The sequence below is a fragment of the Adiantum capillus-veneris genome, chromosome 11 (assembly GCF_014529385.1).
Source record: "Adiantum capillus-veneris isolate H3 chromosome 11, ASM1452938v2, whole genome shotgun sequence".
Taxonomy (NCBI): domain Eukaryota; kingdom Viridiplantae; phylum Streptophyta; class Polypodiopsida; order Polypodiales; family Pteridaceae; genus Adiantum; species Adiantum capillus-veneris.
The window spans coordinates 121,691,697-121,705,281 of record NC_140941.1 but is presented as its reverse complement, the minus strand read 5'-3'; positions in this window follow the sequence as shown (position 1 = coordinate 121,705,281).

The following is a 13,585-nucleotide window of genomic DNA, read 5'->3' as shown; positions in this document are numbered from 1 at the left end:
ACTACTTCTTCCTCTCCGCTTCATTTCTTCTACCTTTTTGGATAGTACACAATTCTCAACACTATATTTAATTCTATATGCTTCACAAGCTTGATTTGAAGCGGATTTTTGACAGTAGTAGTAGCTACTATTCAATATCCTCTTCAAAGCCTTGGATGCTATAGAGCTTGGTAAGAGTTTGGACTTGTAAGATCAAGATATGTCTTCCTTGCATAAAAATTTAGTGTTCGAGTAGTCATATTTTGCGCAAGATAGACACGTCTTCATTTTTCTCATAAACCTTTTGCACATATTTCTTAACAAATTCTTATTAACATGTGTCCTTTCTATGCAAAATATGCGATCGGATGAGCTTCCTTCTATAGATATTCCACACAAAGAGAACACATATTTCTTTTGAGGAACTATGTCCCTCTTGCATAAAAATAGAGTAAGTGATGACTACTCTATTTCACGCAAGGAGTACCTCACAAGGACACTTTGTTTTCATGACTGGTGTCCTCCTTGTGCAAAAATAGAGTATTTGAATAAGCTTCTAACTACTCTATTTTCACGCAAGGGAGACACATCTTTTTTTCCATGATGTGTCCTCGTATGCAAAAACAGAGTAGCTGAACAATGTGAGGGCCATGCCAAGGACCACTCGCTGCAACATCTCCAAATGGATACACCATGATTTTTGACATCCCTCTCGCTTAAAAGCAACACCAAGATAGGACTCTTCCTGCTCTTTGATGCCAACTCAAGGGGGTGATAACATTTGCTTTTTTCTGCACACATTCCTTAACCCTCAAATACCAAGATGTACAGTTAGAATAGAGCTTCCTAAACCAAGTGTGCATCCGCAATCAAAATTCACAGGTCCACATGCAATGTCCGACAAACATCTTTCATAGAGCACATCATCTAGCTCTAAACACATGCAATGCCTCATATCTTTCGCACAAGCTTGGGCCAAACCACCACACCCCGCAAACAAGTCCAAAACATAGTCATGAGGCTCAATAAATGTTGCCAGAAACCACGTGACCATATAAAAAGTAAATTAGAAACCTAATGCAAACACACATATACTATAACATTCACTCTAGTATCATACATTGGACTAGTCTTACCAAAAGTGTTATGGCATAAGCCGTACACTGCGGATCCTGTAGATGTGTGGAGTGTGTGGATTAGAACTTCATGGGGCTACGAACAATTCTTCACGGGATACCATGGGAAAGGAAGGGTTTGCACCGTTCCTGATCTGTGCTGGAGCAACGGGTATATTTGGGGGGGCATATCAATCAATCAATATCATTCTCATGTAATCATGTGTTGTGCTGTGTATTAATGAAGAAGATGGTGTTATGTTCCTTTGTACTGTATATTTTGTCTTCTTATACATTGTTGTTTCATATAATGTAAGGAAGTGTGAGGGTATCCATTCTCGTAATGCTTATTGCTCCACTACGGAGCCATAGGCATTAAATCTGGTGACCAAGATACATGATGGGAAACCTACCATGAATATGCATGAGCACTAGGTCACAGGGTCCTCCTGACCCTGTTGTTCCAGTCGTGGGTAGGCGACAGGGGAGAGGTGGTTTGGATGAATTTGTCTTTCCCCCACCCCAGGCTGAGGAACACGTGTCTCTGTCTCCAAGCCCAGTTCATGGTTAGTGTATTTAGTATGTGTGGTGTACTCCGCGTAGTTAGTCATGTCCCTCTGCCATGCGCTCTTGCTCACCAACTCATGTCTCTCCACCACCGACTTTGGTAAGCAGTCCCAGGGTTACCCCGCCATCGTCTCCGCCTCCTATTGTTTGGCAACTCTTTCGTGTAGGGGGCACAATTTGGCAAGGGGCTATGGTGCAACCAGTGGCGGGTGGTCAGATTAAGTATAGTTTCTTTTGAGGTCAATCAAAGGAAGATCCTGATGCACATTTGCGGCAATTAATAAGGTGTATGGATTGAATCATCCCGGTGCAGTGGTTCCTCTCCATCAACAATCTGTGTTTGAGTCCACAATTTTAGGAAAAGCTGCAAAATGGTTGTCGGAGTATCGTGACGATCACTTTCAAACTTATTTCAAAGGTTCCAGAGCGTTCTTGCATCAATTTAGAATGGAAAAGACACTTCCTTAACATTTGGAAAAGCTTTGGACGTTGCATCAAAAGTCGTTGCGAGTGGAGGATTATGCTGCGAAGTTTTGGATGCTCTTGGGGCGGGTACCTCAGGCACAATGGCCAGCAGCCAAGGTGTTGAATGATTATTTTCTGCAAGGACTGAATAAGGATCTCAAAACTATTATGGAAATAGTGGATAAGGTAACCACTCCACTGGATAATGTGATTGCACGAGCTGTTGTGGTAGGAGAAGCATTAGAAGATACTGAGTCACCATGCAAATCAAAGCAAAAGGATTGCAAGAAATCTCATCGTAAATCTCAGGGAAGTGGTAGTGATAGTTCGGACTCAGAGAGTATAGACTCAAAATCTTCAAATTTAGGCATCAATGGTTCGAAGAAAATATAGGAGGAGGCACCTCGAAAAAGATCCCAGTGTCAAGGGAAAGGTGTTTCATTTGGATCCACGAAATCTTCTGCGATGGTAAAGAGTATGAAGGAGCTATGGTGTACTCAATGCCGGAATCTTGGACATGTCACTCAAGATTGCACAATGAATCAGAAGTAGCGTGCGATTTGCACCGTAAATACCTATGATACAGTGGAATGTTATTACAATGGTCGTGGCCGTAGGAGTCGAGATTCTTCTACATGGCAGTCACAACAGTTTGGACAGGAGCTTGTGGTAGTGCTGGCTCATGCTCATGCATCAAAGGCACCTTCTCCAAGACCAGCCGGCAGACGAGGTCGGGGGGGGGGGGGGGGGGGGGGGGGAGTCGTGGCCGCGGACGAGGTGGCCGAGATCGGAATCGACCCAAGACCTGCCTTTTCTTTTTTGGAGAGGGGCATTGGTGGTCAGAGTGTTCAAAAGCTTTGGAATATGATCGAAAGAAACAAGAACATGCTACCAAAAAAGCAGCCTAGTGTAGCTTTGGTTTAAATTGAGGGATTGGAGAAGCCTGACCCGGTGGTTTCATTGATTACCTGTTCTGGAAAAAATGTGATACCATCAGTAAATGTTAAGCTTCCGGATTGGTCAACTCAAGAGGATGTACACAAAAAGACTGTAACATGGATGTCGTAGTTAGTGCCATTGTTGCAATCAGCAGGATCTTCGACGAGCTCTTTGGAGAAGAAAGAGGTAAAAGACATGCTACCAAAAAGCAGCCTAGTGTAGCTTTGGTTTAAATTGAGGGATTGGAGAAGCCTGACCCGGTGGTTTCATTGATTACCTGTTCTGGAAAAAATGTGATACCATCAGTAAATGTTAAGCTTCCGGATTGGTCAACTCAAGAGGATGTACACAAAAAGACTGTAACATGGATGTCGTAGTTAGTGCCATTGTTGCAATCAGCAGGATCTTCGACGAGCTCTTTGGAGAAGAAAGAGGTAAAAGACAAAAACAGGGTAAGTACTATGAAAGAGGATAATTGGGATTCTGTTTGGAAGGAGGCACTAGAATCACCATTACAAGTTTGATTGGGATCTTTATTGAAACTAGTTTTGAATTTTTATAATATCCTTGCTAAGTCAGGATTTTAAATGAATAAAAGAGATGGAAGTAGATGTTGCGGCAGTTGAGGAAGTGAGGGATGATTTAGTCATGTTGTTTGCAACTAGGATTATGGATACACGCATCCCAAAGCTTTTAGTACGATATCATGGAACGTACATTGACAAAGTCCTATTAGATGGAGGTGCAGGAGTTAATATTATTACTCCAAGAGTCTTGTGAGCGCTTTGGTCTTGGTGATTGGAAACCTGCTCCCTTTGTAGTTTGCATGGAGGATCAGAGAAGAGTAGAACCAGTAGGATTGCTCAAAGGAATTGTGCTAGATGTGGTTGGTCTGTCCTTTGCTATTTCATTAGTGGTGTTAAATATTGAGGATTACAGTCAGGATCATCATATTATATTGGGGAGACCATGGCTACGCCAAGCCAAGGTAAAGCATATTTGGGAGGCAAACATGCTGACAGTAAAAAAGGGTCGTAGGAAAGTTCGGGTGATGTTGGGAACCTGCAGTAGACAACCAGTTCAAGTAGCATGGCCTGTGATAGCAAAAATAGTGAATATGGTGGAAGGATTAGAAGAGGAGCAATTCCTAAAGGCCAATCCGGATTTAGTTTCTCTTTATCTTGCAGATGTTTCTATGATTTTGAAGGGGAAGTCATTATGGGATCAAGAAATGGCAGCACCAGAGGGGAAAAAAGAAGCCTTGCTTATGTCATAACCATTGGAGGAGGTTATTAGGCAAGAAGGCGACTTTGAAGCACAGATGAGTAAAGTAGCAAGGGTGAAGGAGGATGAATTAGATATAGTCTTTCTAGGAGCTCTGGAAGAGACTAATCCAATTCATGTCAATCAACAACTTGAAGCCCAATTCTGAGAAGACTTGATTAATATGTTGATGGAATTCCATGATTTTTTTGCATGGAAGTATGTGGATATGAAAGGATTGGAACTAAAGTTTTACCAGCATAAGATTTATTTAAAACAGTGCCAGTGAAGCAACATTCATATAGGATGAACCCGAATGTGGCCAAGAAAGTCAAGGTGGAAATTGATCGCTTATTGCAAGTGGGTTTTATTACCCCTATATATAATCCAGAATGGATTTCTCCTATTGTGGTGGTACCAAAGAAGAACAAGAAAATTTGAATTTGTGTGGATTATAGGAAGCTGAATGCAGCTACTGTTCCAGACCCTTTTCCGCTTCCATTTTTGGATTCTATTTTGGATGGTGTGGCAGGTCACAAAATGTATTCTTTTCTTGATGGATTTAGTGGCTATAATCAAATTTGGATGGTTGAAGGGGATCATGCTAAAACAGCTTCCATTACGGCATGGGGTGTGTCCACATGCATAGTAATGTGGTTCGAATTAAGGAATGCACCCTCAACTTTTCAAAGGGATATGTTTCAAATTTTTGGTCCTTACTTGATAGATTTTATGCAAATCTTTTTGGATGACCTTAGTGTCTTTGGAGCGCAATTGGAGCATTTGAAGCAATTGCGGTTATCTTTTATGAAATGTCGTGAGGTGAAATTCAATTTAAACCCTGTAAAATGTGCATTTGCGGTGCAGAGTGGTACATTATTGGGCCATGTGATTTCTAAGGATGGCATTTTAGTGGACCCTGATAAAATAGCAGCAATTATGGAGGCACCTCCACCGGCAAATCCAAAGGAGTGAGCAATATTTTTGGGTCAAGCTTTGTGTCATGGGAGGCATTTGCGCTTTGTAGCACATTTGGAAAATCCTCTTAACCAGGCAGCGCATGCCAAAGTTTTTGAATGGACCCCGAAATGTGATCTGGCCTATTGGAGATTAAAAATTCAATTGTCCAAAGATCCTATCATGATTCCTCCGAATTGGGATCGAGATTTTCATGTTTTTGTGGAGGCTATTGGCAGTGTACTGATGCTAGAACAAACTCATGGGTGGTTTCGACCTGTCTATTTTGCTAGTAGGCAATTATCATCCGCAAAGAAAAATTATTCAGTGACAGAAAGAGAATGCTTAGGGATGATTTATTTGGTGAAGAAATTTTCTCATTATCTGTTGGGACGGCAGTTTTTCTTTCATGTGGATCATTTGTCTCTCTTATATTTGGTGCACCAACAAAATTTGATAGAAATATTAGCGAGATGGGTGCTCTTATTATAGGAATTTGATTTTGAGGTCATACATCGTCTTGGAGCGTAGCATGCAGTGGCTGATTACCTGTCTAGGCTTGATTCTGGCAAGCCACGGACAGGGGTTGCAGATGAATTTCTGCATGCATCTCTATTTTTGACAAGAGTAGTTATTGATGAGGTTCCAGCTGCGCAATCCTAGCATTCCCTGGCCCATGGTATGAGGAGATGTTTCATTTTCTGGATAAAGGAGAAATGCCTTCATTCTTGTCCAGACATCAACGTCGCCGGATGGCTATTCGTAGCCAAAATTTTGAGATAGTGATGAAGAAGTTGTATTGTTGCACATTGGAGGATGTTCTACTAAGATGTGTCCTACCACAAGAGCAAGGATCTGTCCTAGAGGAGGTTCATACAGGCACAGGCATCGATGGGGGACACTTTGCACCTTTGATCATGGCACGAAAAGTGCTACAATTTGGATTATGGTGGCCAATGTTATTTCAAGATGCAAGGGATTTTGTGCAACACTGTGATGTTTGTCAACGGTTGGGGCAGTCGACTAAGATGTCCAGAATGTATTTACAACCAATGTTACCTTTGGAGCCATTTCAAAAATGTGGATTGGATTTTATTGGAACGTTTAAACCAGCGACATCTAGCACTGGCAACCGGTATATTTTGACGGCCACGGATTATGCAACTAAATGGGTGGAAGCATGGCCTTTGAAAGATAATACAGCAGTTTTTATTGCTCGGTGCTTATATAAGGGTATCTTTTCCCGAGATGGCTGTCCCATTGAGTTGGTTAGTGATCGGGGTAGCCATTTCTTGAATAAGGTGATAGAGAAAAGGTTGCAATTCTATTTTGTGTTACACAAGCATATTATCCTCAGGCAAATGGGCAGGCAGAATCAACTAATAAGCAATTGGTCCGCATCTTGATAAACTAGTCAATCTGCACCGAACGGATTGGGATGTTAAACTTCCTTCTGTATTATGGGCCTATTGTACAGCATATAAAGTGGCAATAGGCCTAACCCCTTTCAAATTGGCATTCAGTATGGAGAAAATTACCCCAGTGGATCATGTTGTGCCAAGCTTGCAGATGCAGATTGCAGATAGGCTTCTTTCGGAGGAAATAGTCGTCCATTGCTTCCATCCATACTTCCAGACGGTACCTATCCAATGGTATAAAACTCATTACTATAGCACTCTTCTCAAATGAACCTAGGCTTTTCCATACTCAAGATGAAATTTAACTTTTTGGGATTAACCATCCTACTTAATCTGTACAGCTATCACAAAGGATTGAACCATTCCACCATTAGTTTAAATTCCATTGAATACATCCAAAATTGTCCGATAAATAATGGCAAAAACTTTACTCGAGAGCTTTGATCCATACTCATAACTTTATGTGCATCAACAAGCTACCTACCCGCAGCACTAGTCGCACCAACGACTTCTCAAAAAACATCATGTGGAATCCACTGAATCCCAACAAGCCCAACGAGTAAAACTCTTTAACATCACTCAGGAGACAATCCACTAGACAAATCCAATGTCATTATTCTGGGAAACATCATGCTCAAGCTTTGAGTACGAGCTATCCTACTATCCCTTTTTTTTAAAAAAAATTCAAACAACATCATTTTCCAGTTCGTAAACCTATAGCTATGATACCAGGTATGAGGTCCCCACCCTGTCATCTCAAACGACGGATCTGATGGTAAACCTGGTGGCCACTAGATCTACAGCGGAAGCAAACAAAGTGGTTTATGGTTCATCTAGCGGACGATCTCTCATCACAAAGTGAGTCGCCGAGTTCGAGCCTACTAGTAACGAGATCTAGCTCCACCTCTCAGGGGAAGCGTGCTTAACTTATCTAGCGATCCTAAGACCCACCTTCCAAGAGGAGAGAAATCCCGAGTGCCTTTTTTCCCATAGCTTTCAGAGGCATTTACACTTGAGCCCTCGCCGCTCTTGGGGCAATGAGTATTACTAGTATCGATTTATAACACTATGGGGACGGAGAGTTCCCGACCAATTGGGACCACCCTCTTCATAGGCATTGGCAACCTGAGCCAAGCCCCCACTTTCTACCCCCACACTCACCCTTCTTTGTGTGGCCTAATTACTACCACAATGGTTGTTCAACATATAAGTTCCTTGATTAGATTCCGTTTCACAGGGTTCATTAAGACAGCCCTTCAACCAGTGTTGCAAAGCGGCACCAAGACAGTAATTCTAGTAAAACTTCTACTCAAACTTATTCATTAAAATTCCAATGTTCTGGAGGTACAACATCCCCCCTCTAGCAAGAGTTTACTCCTTCCGTTGTCGCCTAGTTGCCCATACAACTAGGTATGTCCACCGCTTAACCAGCAGACGTGGACATTCCCACCGCATAGAACGCAAGACGTGGGTTCCCACCGCTTAACCAGCAGACGTGGGTATCCACCGCTTAACCAGCAGTCATAGATTCAAGATCCCTTAACTAGGAACTCTGCCCCTTGTGATGATCAGGAGGGGGTTCATACTAGTATCAACATTGGAAATAGAAATGAACATGCCGAGCTAAATTTTCCCTAGCAGACATTCTTTCCTATTTCAAACAGTATATCCATCAACCATTCTTTCCTACTTAGAATTTAATACACAATTCAATTCAAATGCCGAGGTTTCCGTCGGATTTCTCCAACATGTTTAGGGATATATTATTTTCTAACTTATCGTATGCAATGTTAAATTAAACAAACTTGAATAAAATATGACCTACCTCCTCCATTTCCTCGTCATTGACCCGTGAGATGGTCGGTACTTGGTCGACCATAGGAGCTTTTCCTTTCCCATTCACGTTGCTTGTTCTTGCCTCGCGGTCGTAGACACCACCGAAGCGAGTTCTCTTTACCGGAACCATTTTATACTCACTACTTAATTGACAAACTTGGAGAAAAAGAACTAATGTCTGAGAGTACCATAACAACCAAGATGACAGATTAGAATCACTGAACAATTCCTTTTATACGAAAGGGTTAGATTTCCTTCAAGACATAAACAATTTATGGATAGTACCTTACTTGTTCTTGCGGGAATTGCTCTAAAGTTAAATAATTGGTCTAGATAATTAGGAACTTCAGATTTTACTTAATCAAATTACTAGAAGGGTGAATTAGACATGCTCAATCACCTTCCTAATGTGAGTAGAGAGAAGCAGAATTACCATATGCATAGGTGAGCGGATATTCCCTTCCTAGTGGATTAATGACGGATTAATTTCCCTTAATTATATCATAATCTATGAATAGATTGAATCTAACTTAGCTACTCAAACATTGTGTGGTAATAGGATGAAATTGACCAATTCCACATCATTACCGGCTTGACAATTATTTACTACGATGACTAGGGGGAGATTTCTTCTTACTAATCATGCATTAATCTATGATTAAGAGAGGTTAATTGCTTGCATAATTAACTATTAGATTATGAATTATGTAATAGACTAATGATATGGAGAATTAGAAAGCCGCTATTGAGTAATTTAGCTATGATTAAGCATAATAGTTGCGAGATTAGAAGAATGATAGAGAGATTTACAGAAAAGCATAAAATAAATTGATATTACCGTTGTGAGCGGGATGGAAATACATAGAACGCCTCTATAATGACCCGACACACACTCTTGGGAAGATACACACACACACACACTATGGGGCACCACTCGGCTTACACAATCCACCTGGCCGAGATAGGGAACACACCTATCCACTTGCCCACTCCACACAGAGACACACACACACACACCCAAAAAACTCAGCTCAAAAGAGGAGAACTTCTAATGTTTAGATACAAATGATCTTGGCCAACACCAATGGGACAAACAACTCACACAATAGGGGTAAAATGTACCAGATACAATCACAATTGGAGCAGAAGCTTCGCTCATAGGAGAAACTTACACGGCAAAAATAGCAGAAAAATAGTGAGGAATTTGGCAAAATGGACAGCACCATCGCATCCGGAACGGCCCAAAACCCCTGTCTACAATGTCAAAGTGCTCAAATCCGACCTCGGATGAGCAGGTTACGGCCGAAATAGGCTCCAAAAACCCCAAAAACACAGTTGCGGATGTTCCTCCTCTTCTCTCAACTCTTTTTCTGATCTTCTCTCTATTTTTTCAGTTCCCACACTTAGCTTTATTACTTGGGCACCCTTGGCCTTTTAAATGACCTCAAACGGACCCCGAACAAGCCAAAAACTGACCTCGCAGTGCATAGTTGTCACCTTTTTGCATCATGGCACACCTGGCACTCAACTTTTCTCAATAATGCATCCTACCACCACGTGAAGTGGATCCAAAATATGGTCCTCATGATGATCTTTTTGCATAATTATCACAAGAAAACACCCACGTTGTGTCCGTACTTATCCACGTGCAAATATTGACCCCATTCGAGCTCCCGACGCCACTAGATGCCATCTGACGCACTTGCTTACCTCATGCCGTCGGCCCACAGATAGCTTCCTCGAGAAGTTTTACGCACTACTAACTCCTCATTATTATAGATAAAACACACTGGTACTGGTAACGATGAAAATCGATGCACTATGTACATGTTGTCCTACCTGTACACATGTGGGCCCCACGTAACCACCTGGCTCTGGAAAATGGGCAATCCTTTACTCGATGCACCATGCATGTGTATGTACATATGCGCAATCCCTTGCTCCAAAAAACTACTGACATAATTTGCACATCCCCTAGCCTGCTAGATCATTCATGATCAGCAGGAGCAAAAAGCGATATGAGACTCGCCGCGTCACAAGTTTCTTCATCCCTCACCAACATTACTTGCTCTAAGACAAATCATCTTGCTCCACCATCATTAATTTGGAATGATATAATTTAAGATGCAATCCATTGACCCTTGACTTATGCAGAATTCCATGCAGGTTAGCCAACTCATATGTACCATTCGTGAAACACTCCACTACCTTGAAAGGGCCTTCCCACTTAATTTGAAACTTCTTTTGGAAGGTGTTGTCTAGCTTACTGTTGTAGCGCAAAACCAAGTCATGATTCTTGATACCCTTACTTTTAACCTTTTCATTTATCTTTGCCAAAGCCCTATCTTGCATCTGCCCATAATGTTCCAATGCACTCATCCTATCCACCTGAACCTCTTGTAACTGTAAGAGCCTCTCCTTGAATGCATCACTAGGCGGCCCAAGAAACTTCTCTAGCATCTTTACTGCAGGCAACTCTACCTCCACAGGCAATAGTACTTCCTTTCCATATACCAAATGAAATGGAGTAAACCCTGTACCTGTCTTCATCGAAGTACGGTAAGCCCATAATACACTAGGAAATTCCAAATCCCAATTCTTTCCTTCGTGCTCTGTCACTTTCGAAAGAATTTGCACCAACTCACCATTGAATCTTTCATTTAAGCCATTACACTGCGGGTAATAAGGAGTGGTATGCTGGTGCCTAATCTTCATCTTTGCGCATAAAATGTCTAGCAGTTTAGCTCTAAATCGTGGCCCTTTATCCGAAAGTAGATCCAGTGGCACCCCAAACTTGCAACATATCTCATCGTACACAAACTTTTCCACATCCTTTGTAGTGATCTGTTTTACTGCTATAGCCTCTGCCCATCTAGAGAGATAGTCCATTGCAGTCAAACTATAGCTTTTGCCCCTGCTTGTGATAGGTAACGGGCCGATTGCATCAATCCCCCACTTTTCAAACACATCAGATGCCATAATGGTTTTTCGTAGCTCTGGCTTCAACACTCTCTTCCCAAATGCTTGACACCTTGCAAGACCTACACCAATAGTGAACATCCTTGTGCAAACTAGGCCATACATACCCCTCTTGCAAGATCTTATGCAAGGTGATATTTAGAGCAAAATGGCCGCCACATGCGCCTTCATGATTCTCTTCCAACACTCTGTATAGCTCCTCCCGCCAAGGTACACGTCTCAACACGAGATCAGCCCCTTTCATGTACAAGACATCACCAATCAATTTGTACATGTATGCTCTACGCACAAAACCATACTTCTTAGACTTGTGAATGTCCTTTGGAATGATTCCTGTTAGCAAAAACTCCTCTTCTTGAGCCAAACTTTCCCGGTCATGATAAAGAGGTAAAGTGGTCCTCAACACAATTAACTCCCCAATCATGCTTTGATTGTTAAGTATGGAGCCTGATTTACCCTTGTAATTTTCTGTGGTAAAAGCACACATTTGTAAGGCCCCCATTATGAGGAGAAGCAATCTTGCATGAAGGAAAATCACTCACCGGAAACCAAAATTTTCACAGACAAGAATCGTCGGAATATTCTTTTTCGCCGGAATATTATGGTCGGACGGCGGTCGGAAAGTGGTCGGAAAACAAACGGTCGGTTGGCCGGTGGCCGGTAGTCAATGGCCGATGGCCGGTGGTCGGAAGTCAATGGCCGGTGGCCGGTGGCCGAATTCAAAAGCGGACTTGTCTTCTCAAGGGCGGCCACACATGGGCGGATTGGAGGGTCCGATTTGGACTTATTCGCACAAGGGCGGCTACACATGGCTGTCTCTCATAAGAGAGGACAGCCCTTTTGGCCTATAAAAGGAGGCCATTTCTACACACATTTCATAGTGTGAAGTTGATGCAACAAGGTGAGTGTGAGGTGGTGAGAGTGAAGCAAGCGGGAGCTCCATTAAGGGTATAATCCCTTTGTAAACTACTTCTTGTTTTGAAGTACTAAAGCCATTGAGTGGCTGATTTCCCGTGGACGTAACCCACATTGGGAGAACCACGTATATCGTCTGTACTCTCTCTCTCTCTCTCTCTCTCTCTCTCTCTCTCCCTCTCTCTCTCTCTCTCTCTCTCTCTCTCTCTCTCTCTCTACTCTATAATCTCGTGTATATAAATCTATCTCTCTCCATTAAGTAATCTACTCAATTATCTATTTAGCTACGTCTTATTTCCTAACAACTGGTATCAGAGCAAGGTTTGCTCATAGCTAAATTATCTCAAGGAAAGGATTCCTTGAATTGAGTGGGAGTTATGGCGGAGGAAGGGAATCTCAAGATTGAGAAGTTCAACGGCAAAAACTACCAACATTGGAAGATGCAGATTGAAGACTATCTCTACCAGAAGGACCTCTATTTGCCACTAGGCGGTCTTGTGAAGAAGCCCGCAACAATGGCAGATGAAGCATGGATTGTCCTTGATCGAAAGGCACTGGGAACAATCGGGTTCAGCTTGGCGTCAACGGTGGCCTTCAATGTTTTGGAGATGAAGACCACGGAGGACTTGATGAAGTCACTTGACGACTTCTACGAGAAACCATCGGCATCCAATAAGGTATTTCTTATGAAGCGCTTGTTCAATCTCAAGATGGCAGAGAATGGTTCAGTTGCAGAACACCTAAATGACTTTAACACAAACATAAGTCAACTTCGATCAGTGAAAATCAATTTCGATGACGAAGTGCGAGCTCTCCTTATACTATCATCTCTACCGGATAGTTGGGACAGCCTTGTGATGGCTGTAAGTAATTCTATCTCTGGCACAAATACTCTTAAGTTTGATGATGTTGTGGGTGTTCTTCTAAGCGAGGAAATGCAAAGGAGAAGCACACGAGAATCATCAAGTGCTGCACTATCAGTGGAAACAAGAGGAAGGCTTAAGGAGAGGTTCAAAAACCAAAAGGGTCGTGATCGCTAAAGGCGGAGCAAGTCACGCACAAAGTCAGTTCTTGAATGTTGGAACTGCGACAAGAAGGGCCACGTCAAGAAGGATTGCTGGTCCAAGAAGAAGAAGGAGACAGAGTCGCAAG